Genomic DNA, 17,174 nt, shown 5'->3' with positions numbered 1-17,174 from the left:
GCTGATGTTTTATTTGTTTGAAAATATTTTTCAATCTTAGTTTTATTTGTTTGAAAATATTGTCAGTCACCTTTATTTTTGAATGATTTTGTTGTTGCTATATAGAATTCTAGGTAGGGAGTTATTTTCTTTCAGCGTATTAAAGGTATTTCACTATCTTGGGTTGTTGTCATTGAGAAGTCATCTGCCAGTCTGTTGCTCTTTTGAAGGTAATTTTTTTTTAAAAAATACATTTATTTATTTATTTATTTTTGGCTGCATTGGGTCTTTGTTGCTGCGCGCAGGCTTTCTCTAGTTGCGGCGAGCGGGGGCTACTCTTCTTAGCAGTGTACGGGCTTCTCATTGCGGTGGCTTGTTGCGGAGCATGGGCTCTAGGCGCATGGACTTCAGTAGTTGTGGCACGTGGGCTTCAGTAGTTGTGGCTTACAAGCTCTAGAGCACAGGCTCAGTAGTTGTGGTGCACGGGCTTAGTTGCTCCGCAGCATATGGGATCTTCCCAGGCCAGGGCTCGAACACATGTCCCCTGCATTGGCAGGCAGATTCTTAACCACTGCACCACCAGGGAAGCCTGGTAATATGGTTTTTGTTTCTCAGGACCCCTTTAAGATTTTTCTCCTTGTCTTTGATGGTGTACATTTTCATAGCAATGTGTCTAGGTTTGGCTTTTTATTTTTCCTTCTCAGACTCCAGTGGACTTTTAAACTTACATATTATTATCTTTCAAAAGTTCTGGAAAATTATCAGTCATGTCTCTTTAGATATTACCTCTGCCCCATCCTTTTTTCCTCTTTCTGGGATCCTGATTACATATACTCCATTCTCTCACTCTTTCTTCTACATCTTCTGTCTTATCTGCTGTATTTTCCATCTTTTTGTCTTTTCATGGTACACTCTAGATGGTTTCTTTTGACTGTTCAAGTCTCTCGCCAGCTGTATCTAATTTAATATTAAACTCTTCTTGAGTTCTTAAATTTTGGTATTGTGTTTTTTAATTTCCAGAATTTCTATTTGGTTTTTTAAAAAATCTTCTAGGTCACTACGTTTACTGTTCCTGTCAGATATTTTCAAACTTCTCCTTTTTTTAAACATTTGACATTATAAGCATCATTTACAGTGTGATAATTTCAGTACTCGAAGGTTTTGTAGTTCTGTCCTTAATATGCTTTTTCAGGTGGTTCTTGCACATGGTACCTTCTTTCCTTGCAGACTTGGTTATCTTGGGTTCATTGTGCTGAAATTTTTATTTGTGACCTGTTATGAAAGTACTTCCTCCAGTGTTTGCTTCTGCGTCTGCCTAGTATCCAGATCCAACTTAAGCCAAATTTAGGGCTTGAATCTCTGTCTTAGTCCATCCGGGCTGCTATTTCTGTCTTAGTCTGTTTGGGCTGCTATAACAAAATATCATAGACTGGGTGGCTTATAAACAACAGAAATTTATTTTCTTACAGTCCTGGAGGCTGGGAAGTCAAAGATCAGGGTGCTAGCAGATTCAGTGTCTGTTGAGGGCCTGTTTCTTGGTTCTTTTGCTGTGTTCTCACATGGTAGAAAAGGCAAGGTATCTTTCTGAGATCTCTTTTATAAAGGCACTAATCTCATCCATGATATTTCCACCATGATGACCGAATCACCTCCCAAAGTCCTCACCTCCAAATACCATCACACTGGCATTAGGATTTAACATTTGAATTTTGATGGGGGTGGTGGGCAGCATAAACATGAAGTCTGTAACTGTCTCCCAAGTCACAGATCTATATAAGGGTTTATTTCCAGTTTACCCTTATGCTAAGGCTTGGGACCTTTTGGGTCCTAGCATATTGAGAGGAGGGTCTCTCATTTGGATCTCTTCTTTGAGCATGCCCTAATCTTTTATTTTTGTCCTCCTGATCTTGAAAAATCTTCCAAATTTTAGTTTTCTAGGATTGGCAAATGCCCCGAGGGCAAAAGTGCCTCCCTGGGTTCCTATTTTTCTTCCATTTCCCTAGTTCTTCACTACTATTTTGTCTATACTTTGATACTTTAGAGAAGAATTTAACAGTTTTATCCAGCATTTTTTCTGGGCTATTTTTAGTGGTACAGTTGGCTCAAATAATGTAGTCTGATTGCGAGAAACTGGAGGTCTCACTTTGAATGCCACTTCTTCAGTCGAGACTTGGCTGAGCCCAGTCTTAATTAAGATTCCTTGTTATACACTTTCATAACCCTGTTTTTTTCCTTCATGACATTTATCTCAATTTATACCTTTATGATTAAAGATTCTGTTTACTGCCTCGATGGCTATGTGAGGTCAGGAAGTATATGTGGACCAGTGCCTAGCATAGTGGCTAGTTCTCACTAAGGGCACAATCAATATCTGGTCCCTCAAAAGATAAATGCAGCAGAGTATTTGTTGATAAGTAGGTGCCTGGCAAGATGCAAAGGACTAGGGTGGTTTGAATGCAGTTTTGCAAAGAAGCACAAATTGTCCCATTTTTATAGATCAGTAAGTGAGAAATAGATATTAAGGGCTTGCAACAGCTCTTTCAAGATTTCAGGGTGCTTTTTGCCTTCAGGGACTGCAGCTGACATCTTAATGCGCTCACCTTCCCATGCTCTGTGCCGTATCTTTCGGAAGAAGCAGAACCGTGGAATTAAGGCAATCATATATAAGAACGTGCTGTGTTTTAACTTTGTGCTGTACATACTGAAAAACCGAGGATGAGGCCAGTGTTGTGAACTAGGTGTACACGCTAAAAAATATCTAGGTGTGCCCATTTTAAATTGACAATTTCCAGGCCTTCTTACTAATTTTTGATAATATATAGTACAGATAACCTTTAAGTACCTAAGTTAGAAATTTATGAGTGTAATAAATTTTTGTTGCAATTTAAAAGTCTTTTAGTCACAGTGCTTAGTAGGTCCTCAGTAAATGTGCATTAATAATAATAGCCAACTCAGCGCTTACTGCATTCCTATAATTATTTTAGCCATGTTATGTAAAGTGATTCATTTAATCGTTTCAGCAGCACTATATGGTGGGTCCTATTATCATCCCCATTTTTACAGATGAGGACACTGAGGCCCAGGGTGATGGAGTAACTAGGTCACACAGAGAGAGGAAGAGCCAAGATTTGAGCACAGCTGTCCTGGCTTCTGATGTCTGTGTTCTTAATCTTATGCTCTACTGTTACAAGGAGCAAGATTGAGTGATAAGTGGCTTTTCCAGGCTACCCAGGGCTACGTGCAGCTGTGCAGGTTGACCAGAAGCTTGGTGTTAGCTGGCAGACCTCTGGGTATAGGGAGCTCCTTGCATCGTTCTACCACAGCCTCTGTAGGGACTGTTCCCTGCCTGCTGCTGGATTTATGAATTATTTCCAGAAAGCTGATATGCCAGATCTGACTGGCTAAGGGGAAAGGCGTTTCTGTGGAAAGAGAAAAAAACCAAACATATGGAAATATTTTTTAAAGCTCAGAGATGACATTGCCCTATTACAGCTGTTTCTTCTCTTTGGTGACTTGTCTCACCTACTTCCTTGCTATTTCATGGTGACGTAATTAATAATATATGGAGAGCAGGTTCTGAATTTAGGGGAGAGGCTGTCCTGTTGGTACACCTCCTTGTAGAAGCTGTGAAGGGGCGCCTGTGGGTTAATGTGACACCCTTGCCCGATGCTCTCAGTCACACAGTGGTCTGAGGCGGTGACCTCTTGGGGGTTGCTTCGTGGGTCAGTTATCCTGTGCTGTTGGGTCAGCTGCTGGGATTGAAGAATATGAAGAGGTGTTAGGGACTGGCCTTCAAGGACTCTGGGGAAATGATGTTTGGAAAGTTATCACTGCAGTATAAGGTGTTGATTGGTCTCTTCGCAGATGCTTTTCCCTCGATATTTGGAGGGCATTTTTCTTTTCTGAATTACCCAGAGAATTGGCCTAATTCTCAATGACTCCCTCACCCTGAGGACCTGTCCACAAATGGAGGAGAATGCTGAAGAAGGAAGTGAATAGCAAGAGCCTGCCTGACGAGCTGGAATTTCTGATCCCGCCTGCCCCTTTGGGCCTGCGCCGAACTTTTCTTTTTAAATCTTCACGTGGCCCCTCTGAGTCTGCCCATTCCAGGACAGCTCTGGCTTCTGTCCCTGCCGCCAGCCGGATGACCCTGTGTGAGCACAGGCAGGCTCCATTCTGAAGGACTTGGAAGTTGTTAATAGAGCGGCCACTTCTCAGAAGTGTAAAGGTTTGCTGTTGGTTCACCTGGCAAAGCTGGACTAAAGCCACACTCTACAGCAGTGTGTGGTGGTGACCACTCACTGCTGAGACAGTTGGCTCTCTGGGCCTTAAATCTCAGTGGGGTTTAAAACAAAAGTCCTCACATATTCAGATCCACGTCTTAGCACTGTTTTTAGGTATTCGCTCTCCAGCCAGCGTCGCATGTGTCCACTGCCTTTGAGCCCTGCCATGTGAGGGCTGCCCTAAACAGACTGGTCCTGAATAGAGCCAAGTATGGATTCTGATTTTGTAGAGATTAACTGGTCATTGAGTTTGCATTGATTGAAGGCAGCAGAGCATTCCAGACAGGACTCTGAGGGTCCTGCAGGGGTGCCTCTTGGCCGGCCGCCTCCGGGATGTGGGTGAGTGCCCGAGGCCTGTTACCCCACCCCATGGCCAGAGCCTAAGGCCCTGTGGGAGCCAGGCCTGTGTGGAAGGCTCCTGGGGCCAGGTGCTAGGGCTGTCTCTGCCATTCGGATCAACTCCTCCTCCTGGCTCGGCCTTGTGGGGTGTTGCTTTTTTTGGGGGGTGGGAGGAGTTAAATTCATACTCTCTCTCTTCTCGCATTTATAGTTACTCTCGCGCAGGTGCTGAAAGTGAGCCCTCACAGCCACAGTGCCACTCCATCACCCCTGGGCGGATGGCGTCAGAAGGCTCCTTAGGAAGGAGTTGCCCTCCTCCTTGCTGGAAGGGCAGGCTGGACCAACAAGTCCATTTTGCACAACCAGTGTGGGAACGGGGTGGGGTCACAGTACAGGCGGCAGGGGGTGGGCGGGAGAAGTCCCTTCCCTTACACCCCACACCAGCCCTGGGAGGTACCCAGGCTCAAGCTTTGGGGAAAGGGCCTGGGAATCTTTCCTTGAAGTCGCTTCCCTAATTGTCAGTGCTCTGCAGAACTGAGGGGTTTTTTTGTTTTTTTTTGGTTTTTTAATCTTTTCTGCAGAGCAGCTTGGAATCCTTGAGGCTGCTCCAGGCCTTCTGGGGCATGGGAGCTGTGTTCTGGCAACTGCCCTTAGAGTGGGTGGCTCCGTGGACTGCCCGTCGGCCCTTGTTCCCGCCGCACAGTTTCTAGTACACATGTTTTTGCAAATTGTCACAAATCAAGACCATTGTGAACATCTGGAGGCCTGAAACCAGCACTGTTTTAGGTGGAGGAGACAGCTGAAGAGGTGGCCTGGAATAGCAGCCAGGAAGTGGAGTGAGAGGGTTTCTGGGTTCAAGTCCTGTGTGTCACTGGGCAGGTTACTTGTCCTTTCTGATTTCAGTATCCTCTTTGGTAAAATAGAATACTGTTTACTCATTTGTTGAAAGGATGCCTATGATAGTGTCTCCATGTTATTGATGGGTGAATCAAGACCCAGAAGTGACCTGACCAAGGTTCACAGTGTAAAGACAGGATAGTGGTGAGGAAGGAGGCCTGAGATCAATTCCAGGTGCCCTCAGTACAGCCCCTGTGGCCCCAGGCGGGACATTTAGCCTCCAGAACCTCTGTTTTGTAGAGGTAAAATGGGAGTAGTGTCTCCAGAGTGTCTTATCTTGACGCCTATGACAACATTACAGGAATAAAGGGAGGCAGTCTATGCCTTATAAACCGTAAGGAATTTTATAGCTGCAGAACAGTTCCATCATTACAGCTTCTTGGTGATGAGCAGGGCTGACACTGAGCTCTTCAAAGTTCCTGGCCTGTGGGCTCTTGAAGTGATGTGTTCATGGCTAGATTTTCTAATTAATAAAAGTAATATTCATGGTAAAAAGTCTACTAGGACAGACGGGTGTAGAGTGAAAGACACCCTTCCCTCTATCAGTTCTACTCCCCAGAGATGACTTCTGTTTACTTCTTGTGTAACCTTCCAGTAATTACCTAGACACATGGATACACACAGATGTGTACGTATATATGTATATATGCTGCATGTAATCGATTATATATGGGTCATAATTTTTTTCACCAAAAGCCCGAATGGCCAAGATCCAGGTAGTTTCTAGTATTTCGGTTATTAGATGCAACAGCAGAGTGAGCAGAGACACACTTCCACCTTGGTGCCCTGGATTTAAAACAAATGGTGAAAGCAGTGCCTAGCAGCTCGAGGCTTTCAGAATGGTCTCTCTTGCACTTGGCAGAATCTCTCCTCAAAAAGAATTATGTTGTTAATTCTGTGGTTTTCCACTACTCCACCCAGTTAAATTTAATCACACCATGTGACTTCCAGATAAAATGATGTGTGTGTCTGGAGGGAAGGGACCTGAGAAAGCTTCCCTTTTTTTAGATCCTAGAGAATACAGCAAAGCTCTCTTCCGAAGACCCTGCTTTCAGAGCCCTCCTGCCTGGGATGTTTTTATTTTGCAGCTCACTCTTTACTGTCCTTGGAAGAAGCTGTTGTCATTAATCGGGTTGCAGAGGGTGGCTATGTATTTTTTAAAATATGTCTTCCTACACACAAAAAAAGCCCAGCCAACTTTATTTTAAAAAGCAGCTAATCTACATGAATTCATACATCCCTTTGATAATGCTGTTTGGGCAGTGCATCATCAAACCATAACCAGATTTCTTTGCCTGTTGTTGATGACAAATGGGGTTTAGTTCTCTAGATAAAGCAAACACTTCAGACACCCTAAAGGGCGTATTTTGGGGTTAGAGCAGCTCCTCGGATTTCATGTTGCAGTGTGAAATCGTTTTTCTTACGGTTAAAAAAAATCCGCAGATTTGTGGGGTTTGGGTGCTTTTTAATGTTGCTGTTTTCCCAAAATGTTATGCATCAGACAGTTTAGAAAGCTAAATCTTCTATTTTAAATGCACTAGGGAGCCTTAAAGGAATCCTGTGGAGTTAAATGTTTTGTTCTGTTTTGTTTTAATGAGGGCTTTTTGGTCCTATAAACCCAAGAATCAGGTGTGGAAGGGATGTTGGGCCCAGCCCTCTTGAGGGCCTGAGTCCTTCCCTCAGGACTCCCAGATCAGTGGCCTCTCCCTCCTCCTCTTAATCAAAAGGCCTGCTTGGGCTCTTGCCACAGACCCAGCTCTTGCCGACAGGTGTAACACCCTTACATTGCCTGGCTCATGGGCTTTGGGCCCCACGTGCTGGCTGTCTTCTGTTTTGGGCTCTGAAATGCATGGTGAGTTGATTGCAGAGCTGTCCTCAGCCCCGGGAGCTCTGGCTGTTGGTGACTCCAATTCCCCTCCTGTCACTTGTCCCAATTCCTAACCCCCTCCCCCTCCCCCTCTGCACACTGAGAGCTCCGAGCTCCTCCCTTTGGTCTGGCTGCTGCCTGCTTTCCTGCCTATTTAGACTGTTTCTTCCTGAGAACCCCTGCCTTGTGGCTGTCTGTTAGCTTAGAGCAGCGCTTACAGATTGTGTCAAGAGGATTTGCTTCCAGGGGACATGACATTTTAAGGCTAGCAGTGAAACAAACCTGCCATATTGATTTTCTGTTGTGTCAAAAACTGAAGAAACAGGAGTGATGCCTGCTTAAAAACAAAAACAAACAGCAGCAGCAACAACAAAAACTCAGAACTATGTGGGTACAGGAAATCTTCCAGCCATCTTGTATGACGGCACGAAAGGACAACTGACGTGAAAACAATAACCTTGCAATGAGTCTTGACAATCCTGTTGAAGAGAAATGATTCTTTTTAAACCTTTCCAGTGCTTGGCTATAATCTAAAGGAAGTATTGCACTTCCAGTGCTCTGATTTTTTAATGAAGCTCATAAAACTGTCTCTAAATGTGAGACTGTCATACAGAGTGAAGTAAGTCAGAAAGAGAAAAACAAATATCGTATATTAACGCATGTATGTGGAACCTAGAAAAATGGTACAGATGAACCGGTTTGCAGGGCAGAAATAGAGACCCAGATGTAGAGAACAAACATATGGACACCAAGGGGGGAAAGCGGCGGGGGGGGTGGGTGGAGGTGGTGGTGGGATGAATTGGGAGATTGGGATTGACATGTATACACTAATATGTATAAAACAGATAAGTAATAAGAACCTGCTGTATAAAAAAATAAAATTTAAAAAAAAGAATCTTATTACAAATAACACACTGAGGTCTGTCATTTTCAAAGGGTTTTTCACATTTGATAAAACTGCATTTTAAATAATCTTCATTAAAAAAAAAAACTGTCTCTAAATGCAATGTGCTAAAAAGTTATATGTATTAAATTTAGCAAGTTTCTTTAAGAGTATGGAAAGAAAGGCCTTTTTTTCTTGGTTATGATTTCTGAATGCTAGTGATAATATTAGTCAGTCATAGTAATGCTATCCTTTTAATAGAACACTCTTTCCCCAAAGGCCTTCGAGGTCTACCCTCCTCCCTCCCATGAGGTAAATGATGTCACCGTCCCCACTTGGAAGAACAGGTCTGCAACTCAGAGTTTAAGTGACATGGGTTGGAATTAGAACCCAGGCATGTTGTTCCTTCCTGGAAACCCTTCTGTTTGGGTTTTACATGGTTTCCATGTATAGCTGCTGCTCCAGAAGGAGTTGGGCATCATTACTGCTTGGGAGGCAGACATCTATGTTGACCTGACCCAAGATGCATGCTTGGCTGCCGAAAGCCAGCTTTGTAAGTTTCCAGCATTTGGCTACAGTCTGCCGTACGGGAGGCTCCCCACCTGGATGGAGTATGGGCAGTGACTCGGTTTGGAATCCCACAGCCATCAAGGTGAGACTGAGAGGTTCGATCATCCTTGCTGAAACACCACTTGAGTCGGAGTGTTGGTCAGGATTCAGTCGAAGAAAGCAGAATCCACTCGAGCAAAATTCAGGAGGAAGGGATTCATTGTAGGATATGAAATGGCTTGAAGGCTTATGGAGAGTTCTGAAGACACAACTCTCTAGCGGAGGTTTCAGGAATGAGTGTCTCAACGCCACGCTAAGGAACTGGAGCACCAAGGAAGCTGCTGCTGCTTCCACGATCATCAAGCAGCTTCTCCACAACCACGTGGGGATGGCCATGATGGAGAGGCTCCCATGATCAGAACCATGCCACGCCGCTATGATCCAGGCCTGCAAACAGGTGTCTTGGTCCTGCCTCCTGGCAGCCATGGAGCTGGCACCTGGATGCTGGCACCTTGGCTAAAACTGTCACAGAAGAATCGGGTGCCTCCTGGACTTTGCTTGATGAGGAAAGAGCAGCAACTGCAGAAGTATGATCTCTGCCTCAGTTTTCTTTCCAAATTTCACAAAAGTACATCTGGTTGGCCAAACCTAACTCACACTTGGAACCTTCGCTGTAAGACATCTGGGGGATGTGGTTTTAGCTCTTCACCCCTGCAGGGCAGGTGGACACACTAGAAATTCTTGGAAACAAATCCGTCGTATATCCCCTAGGCCCGATGGTTAGTAGAAACGGACCTTGATTTCCAGAGTCAGCTGAAGAGTACAGAACTGAGGTTATAGCTAGAGCATGGAATGGCTGGGAATCTTTTTGGGGTTGTGTGTCGATGACCCCAGATAATAGGCAACAAAGAGTTAAGAGTAGCAAAAGGCCATGGGTTTGCCCTCTGGCTTCTGCTTAGCTTCTTTGGGATGGTTAAGCTATAGTTGCAGCATCCCAAGGGGGAGTTCTAGAGAACTCAACTCTCACTGGATGTTATTAGGGGAAACGATATGATAAAAATATATGATACATGTCTTAATTGCAGTCTTTACTATGCTAATGTATGTGACTTTCCAGATGGGGATGCAGCATGCAGGAGTTCCTCAAATTTATCTGGCCACAGGAAAGCCCCACTTTTAAAAGCTGCAGAAGTACTGTTTCCCAATATACGTGAGAAATGCTATTTCAAAGAGGAAGCCAAGGAGCAACTTGGAGGAAAGGTTTGTTTTATTTCCAAGGAATTGACCTTTTCAGTGACCTCGATCGGGCACATTTACCATTGAAATGATAGGATTTTCTATACTGAGGATAGCACTCTGCCCTTCAAGAAGGACTAAAAAAGAAGAGACACTGCCCAGTGAAATGAGCCTGTGTGGACAGAGGGTTCTCTTAGGAATCCACATGGCTTGAGAGTCATCCTTAGGGACCTCTAAGGAGGTAGCTTTGTAATCACTAGTAGAAGTTACAACAGTAACAAGGTATTATTAATCAGTTGTTGACCATATCTCGTGTGTTGATCTGTTATAGAAGCAGATGGTGTTACAGAAAAGGAACTGTGTTTAGCTCAAGGAAAACAAGGGCAGCAGGATAGGGAATTCATTCTCTGGTGAGAGTGTCCTGAGTGGAGGAGGGGACAGTGGGGGTGTGAGTGCAGGAGACTTCTGTGTGAGTGACAACCACAGCGGAGCAGAGCATGAAATGCATGAGGACAGGAGAAGGCAGACCCCTGCTTGGAAGGATTTGCAGCCATGACGGCAAAGGCCTAGAGATAGTGATGAGAATCGAACCAGTAGTCAGTAATCACCTTCCAAAAATCAGGTGCTGCAGAGGAAGGCAAGAGAAGACACCTTCAGAGATGAACTTAGATCATATAGTGCATCGTTCATTGATTTGATTTGATTTTTTAAATTTTATTGGACTATAGTGGATTTACTATGTTGTGTTAGTTTCAGATGTACAGCAAAGTGACTCAGTTATACATATGTCCACTCTTTTTTGGATTCTTTTCCCATATAGGCCATGAGAGTATCGAGTAGAGTTCCCTGTGCTGTACGGTAGGTCCTTATTAGTTATCTATACGTTCATTGATTTTAATTTTCTACCTTAACCATCTAACAAAGAGTTTGTGGCATGTGTGCGTCATTCTCAAGCAAATCTTTTTGAAGTTTGAGTTTAAGCGCTGAAACAGAGCACTGGCCATTTGAAAAAGCACTCAAATCTGGGTGTGCTCCTCTGTGTCTCAACACTAGGAACGCAATCAGACATGCCTTAAGTGGATTTATGTGCAGCCTTCCTGGGAACCAGGAAATGGGAGTTAGACGATTAAATTAGTTTGCTGAAAGGTGGGAATTATGTCTGTACAGAATCACAAGCATGTTTCTGACTCCCTAAGTTTTTCTGTGTTCTGACTGAGTGAACCTGAAGTTACGGGCTGGTTACCAGGGTCCTGTGTATACAAAGGCATCTCATGGTGTCGACTGCTTCTCCTCCTCCAGTTCCCGTCCAGAGGAGGATGGGCGTGGGAAGGGCATGAGCCGTGCAGTGGAGGGTATCACTACCCCTCCCGCCTGCTGTGTTCTTTGGACTCAAATCCCTCTGTGCTGATTACCTTATTGAAGCGCCTTTTGTTTTTCTCTGTAAGCACTTTATTAAATGGAGGTTTTACACTTATTACTAAATCCCAGCTTTTCCTAAAAACATGGCGTTCGGTGCTTACTGTCTATCCTAAGCAATTATCACACAGTCACCAGAGATTTCAATCCCCTCTCCATGTGTTCTAAAGTTCTCAGGGATAGTCTTAAATGACTATAAAAACTAAATTTTTGATAGTTATTATTCAGTCTTTTAAAGCTTTAATTATGGGAAATTTCAGTATCAAAAGTAGAGAGAATAGTGTAATAAATTCTCATGTCCCTATTCCTAGCTTAAGAGTTATGTGCTCATGCCTGGCCAGCCTTGTTTCCTCTCCCCCATTATTTTGAAACAAACAAAAAAAATCATAAAAATATTTTTGTTATTCTACCCTGATTTCTCTACTCTGTTTCTCAGTATTTTTATATAATTTTCTAAACATTGCAGCAATAAGGACTTTTAACTTTTTCAGATTTTGCCTTGAATATGTAAATGTACTCCAGATGGATCTGCAGGCATAAACAGAGTGGCACCCCTGCACAGGGTGCTGTGCTAGGTGTGGGAACGGGTCAGGTTTTGTTGGATGGCGGGGGAGTGAGGCAGCAGATGTGCCCACACTCAGGAGAAGCTGTGGGCTCTGCTCTGATAACCCTTGCAGTCCAGTTGGTCCTTGGGATGCAGGCTGACTGAGCGAGCACAGGTTAGGTGCCCAATGAGCATCTCTGTTCAGATGTGCTAGGGTGGCTCAGCAGAGCAAGGGACTGTGTGGTCTGGGAATTTGGGGATGAAGATTTTGAGGAGGGGCACAGAGCATGGATTGGGTTGGATATTGCTATCAGCACGATTCTGACTACAGGAATTTGTTGGGAGCCCACTGGGCGACTAAATTAGGAATCGTCAGACTGAAGCGTGGCTGCCAGACCACAGGAAGCTCAGCCCAAGTTGTACCACAAGAGCTCTTTGGCTCCATCACTATGTCTGAGGCTGGCCATTGCTGCTGGATGCCTCCTCTAGGGTTGCATCCTAAACTGTCCCTACGTCTTTGTCACCCCTCAAGTTTCCAAGTCCCGATGAGACCGTCTGATTGGAGGAGTAGGTCACACACCAGAACGGTGGCTGCCCGGGGTCGGGGCTGGGGGAGACAGGAACAGGTATTTGTCACCTTTAGCTTCTCTAGAAGACATGGGCTCTGCCTTCCAGCAAGAAGCATGCAGTGAGGGGTCTTCCCAGACATAAAGGGGTTTTAGATCCTAAGCGCCCAAAAAGATAAGGGTCCACTCTGAACATCCCCGTCATCTTAGACTATTTCCTCTCCATTGTTTTCAGCACAGACAAGGTCTTCGTTTTCCTTAAAAAAGCCATTTGCGTCTGTTGCTCCCGGTTTCCCATCCCCATGGCAACTGCGAGCGCCCAGGTGCCCCAGAGCATCTCCTGTGCAGTTTTCCTGCTTCTAGTCGCTCCCACCTCCATTCCTGCCTACATAGTGCTGCTGCCACTGCTTTCATCTCCACCAAAACAGCACGGCAGCTCAAAACATCTTTGATATCCTCCTGTTGCCTGGAAGACAAAGGCTAACTTTTTACACTGGCCCTGCCTTCCACTAGTTGACACCTGGTCTCCATTTTCAGCCTTATCTGTCATTCCAGAAACCCTCGTCTCTGGCTAAGCAGGTCCCCAGGCACACGCTGTGCCTCGCCAGCTCCGTGCGTTGCTCATCGGTAGCTCTGTTGCTTGGAGGCCCTCCCCTCTCCTAACAGAATCCTTGTTCTGCTCACGTTCTGCTGACCTCCCTGGAGAGAGGTGACTGCTTTCTTTCACTCCTGTGGCACGTGTGTGCCTTGCTCTGAGGCCCTTTCGGCCCTGGCATCTGTCTATGTAGACCTGCTGCACGTCTGCGTGTTTCTCTCCTGTGCCAGCACAGGGCTGGGCATACGGGAGCTCACTAGATATTTGAGGTTTCCTTTTTTCATAGAAGGAGAGAACAGGGAGGGAATTAGAAATAGGGACGGTTAAATGCAAAATACAGAGGTAGAAATGCTGAAGTCAGAAGTTGAGGTCAGCAGGCTGAGGAGTTGAGGACGGAGGCAAGCCGGAGTGGGAGGCGAGTTTGGGAAGATGGAGTGGTTGGTTAGGCATTTGCTCTGTGGTGTAAACCAGATGGAGACACTTCGGTTCTATGCTCCCAGGTGTACGAGTGCTCACTTGGTTTAAAAGGATGGTCTGGAGGTGGCCAACAGTCAAACAGCAAGGATTTCTGGAGACTCGAGCGCGTGTCTGTGTAAATAGCAGTAAGAGTGGCAGGTGCTGGAGCAGCCTTGGCTGCTGATGGGGTATGGATTTCCCGGCACACACTGATGGCAGATGGATTGTCCTCACAGCTTGCACCCGCGTGGCACTTTGATGTGTATCCTTGTGCGCTTTGCAGGAAGAGGGAGCAGAAATGTGTAACAGTCAGGGATGCACCCCCTGGGGTTGCTCCTGACTGAGGACTTCTCTAGGGCAGCATCCCCAGACGGCTCAGGGCATCACTGTGCAAGTCAGCCTGGGCCTCCTGCCCATTATCCCGTCAGCCTTGTTCAGCTGTTCAGAGAAATGTTGCAAGGGGCCCCCGATTTGGGCCTACTGTTTGCCTCTCTGCAGGGTTCACAGAACCCTGAAGGCCATGTCTACAGATTCAAGTACAAAAGAATGAGAAGGGAGAGTTGGGAAGGGTTGGGGCACCTGGAGGGTGTTCAGCTGGACAGTTTGGCGGAAACAAAGAAGGAAGTGACCTGTGCCTTGAGAGACTGTGTGGAGAGTTGGTGATAGGAGGGAACGCCCCATGAAGATGACCACTGTCTGGCAGGGTCAGCGTGCTGGGGACTCTCAGGAAAGGCTGGCCGTCGGGGTCAGCCTCTCTCCCCGTCATCACAGCCTGGCTCACGTCCTGCTCGGAGCCTCCCTAAGTGCCATCTCCTCCCACTGCTGTTGGGACACTCATCGATCCTGCTGCAAACACTCGCTTGGATTGTAGGTTGCTTTTCTATTGAACAGCTAGGCTGGAGCTCTGAGCCCGGGGCTGGTTTGTTCTGTATAGACCCTAGGGCCCTTAGCACTGCCCTGAGCAGCAGTGGGAGACCACCAGAGGGGCTGGGGCTCTAGGGCCATAATCCTTCCTCCCTGCTTCTCGGTGAAGGACTTCCAACCTAAGTCTGCGCATTTGTAAAATAGATAAAAACATATCTCAGATTAAAGAGGTAACATGTGTGATGTCCCCGGACATAGCTGGCACTCAGCATCCAGCAAACACAGTCTGGATGGCCACCCTCCCATATCCTGCAGCCCATACATGTTGCCACACAGGATCGGTATGTTATAGTTGTTTCATCAATACATGTCTGTAGATTAAAGGTGATGAGAGTTGTCGTGATACCAGTTGTGAAGGTCTCCTTTAGAGCTCAGCTTTTAACCTGCAAGCATTCAGAACTAGAACTGCTGAGGGGAATCCTGGAACTTGTCTTACTGAGAGTGATTAAAGAAACAGGTTGTTTGATAAAGGAAGATTAAGGCAACTAATTGCTGAGCAATGAATGTCTGGCTAATGCCAGATAGAGACATCTTAAGAGAGAGGAAGTTAAGCATCCAATAAAGGGAACAATAAAAATGAATAGAGGAAACTTAAGGGGAGAAATAGATGAATGCCTTGGAGTGAGAAAGTGTTATAGTAACACCCAAGGATCTTCTAAGGGGAGGTAGCCTGGCAGTATGTCTGGGAGGGCAGATTTCTGCAAGTTACTCAGAGCATCTGAGCTGAAGTTTCCTTAACCCTAGAATGGGAGTAATAATGCCATTTCGCAGAGTTGATGTGAAAATGAGATTAAAAAATTTTTTAATCAAGTTTTATTGAAATATGTACGTATAATAAAATTTACCAATTTTAAGTGTAAATTTGATGAGTTTTGACAAATGTATACAATCATCTAGTCACCACCACAATCATGATGTCGACATTGCCATCATCCTCAAAGTTCCCTTATGCCCCTTGGCAGTCAGTTCCCTCATTTCACCTCTGGCCACTGGCAATCGGTTATCTGCTTTATGAATCTAAAGCTTTACATTTTCTAGGATTTCATAAAAATGGCATCGTAGACAACATATTCTCTTGTGGCTGGCTTCCTTTACTTATGAAGTTTTAAGAGTCATTCTCGTTGCACGTAGTCTGCTCCATTTGGTGAAGACGGGATTTGACAGCGTATGTGAAACACTCGCCGTGTTGCCTGGCACACAGGAGTCCCCTTCCATTTCCCTCTAAAAAAAAAAATGTTCATTTTAAAAGTGAGCTCATCAGTCTCATCTATCCTTCTATCTCTCCCTGGGTAAACTAGGGACTTAGACAGAGGTGCTTGTTGAGGACATTAGTTGTAAGGGTTTGGCCGCAGGCTGAGGAGAATGTCTGCTGAGAAATGAAATTTTTTCCAGGACAAATGGTGTTGATCAGATACATTTTCACCAGTTGATTTCTGTTTTTTTCACTCATGGTCACTAGGTGTGCTCCCCTGGAACACAGACAGCCACAGTAACAGTAGCTCCTAGCAAGGGTGAGCCTGATGCCGGTAATACTAACTCTGGGAAATTTCAAACAATAGAAGAGGGACTTTCTCTTTTAAAAAAAAAAAAAAAGCTCTTGCTCTACAGAGGTCTGGCTGTCACTTTGCACCCTGATGTCATTTGGCTGGACCCTAGACTGTGGGGATAAATGGTACAGCCAACTAAGGCAAGACAGTTGTGTGATGATTTTAGAAGGACTAACAGGACACCAGGAAAAGCCTAATTCATTCTTTACTTCTCTAGTTTGGCTAGGGGAAAAAAATGCTTTTCTGAGTTTATGCAAAGTGATCATGTTTTATTCATCATTTGGTCGAAGTCACTCTTGAGGCATGCAGGGTTGATGATGTCAGCTTTTCCATCTCAGCCGAGTCAAATTTGAGCCCTTCGGTATCTGTGTTAGGGGCTGGGGAAACCAAGCAGAAGAGGGCATGGTGCCCATCCCAGTGTATTAGGAAAGCAAGAATCATCTCAGCAAGGTGAGATCTGCTCAGGTGTAGAGGAAGTGCTGTGGGACCACAGAGGGAGGAGACACGAATACAGAAGGGTGAGGGGCACGGGCTGGGGGTTCCAGAGGAGCTGGTGTTTGGGCTGTGGTTGCGGCTCACTGAGGAAGGTGGAGGAGGGCGCTTCAGGCAGAGTCCCAGCTCTTTACGATTCTTGTCCTGGACGTGCCTAAACCAGGGCGGTCATCCACGAAGGAGCATGTGTTACCTTGGTGTTGCCCCTGCACGGTGGGTGTGGGAGGATCTGGGTTCTGGTTCTCACCTTCGACCTGGCTCTGTTACCTTGTCCAAGTCGCTTAACCTCTTTCAGGGGCACATAGCTCTTTGTAGGTTGGTTCAGTGGTCCTAGTCATCCCCAACCTGCCTATAGGTGGTCTGTATAGGCTCCAGGGGAAGAAATTTGAAGTCCTGGGCTTTAAGTGGCCATGGCTAAGAGAGAGCTCTTTGTTCCATCCTCTCTCCTGGAAGTTTCATCTCCCAGTCCTCCTACAAGGATGATATGACCACCTGAATGCCTGGTTTTCCCTTTCAGCCTTTTTTCTGCATTTCCCTTCCTTGGCTTTTTATAGATTGGATTTACCTATTTGAATCAGGTAATTAGTTTTGTTTTTTTGTA

General features: G+C 45.4%; 1 protein-coding gene across 3 annotated transcripts in view; it reads left to right on the top strand.

Annotated features, from left to right (window-relative positions):
* Positions 1–17,174, top strand: part of PRKCE (protein kinase C epsilon) — a 604,085-nt gene that overhangs the window by 227,777 nt on the left and 359,134 nt on the right. The window lies entirely within an intron of this gene.

Source organism: Balaenoptera ricei, chromosome 13, assembly GCF_028023285.1.
Source record: "Balaenoptera ricei isolate mBalRic1 chromosome 13, mBalRic1.hap2, whole genome shotgun sequence".
Taxonomy (NCBI): Eukaryota; Metazoa; Chordata; class Mammalia; order Artiodactyla; family Balaenopteridae; genus Balaenoptera; species Balaenoptera ricei.
The sequence above is the reverse complement of the archived record's forward strand: the minus strand, read 5'-3'. Positions and strand labels throughout refer to the sequence as shown.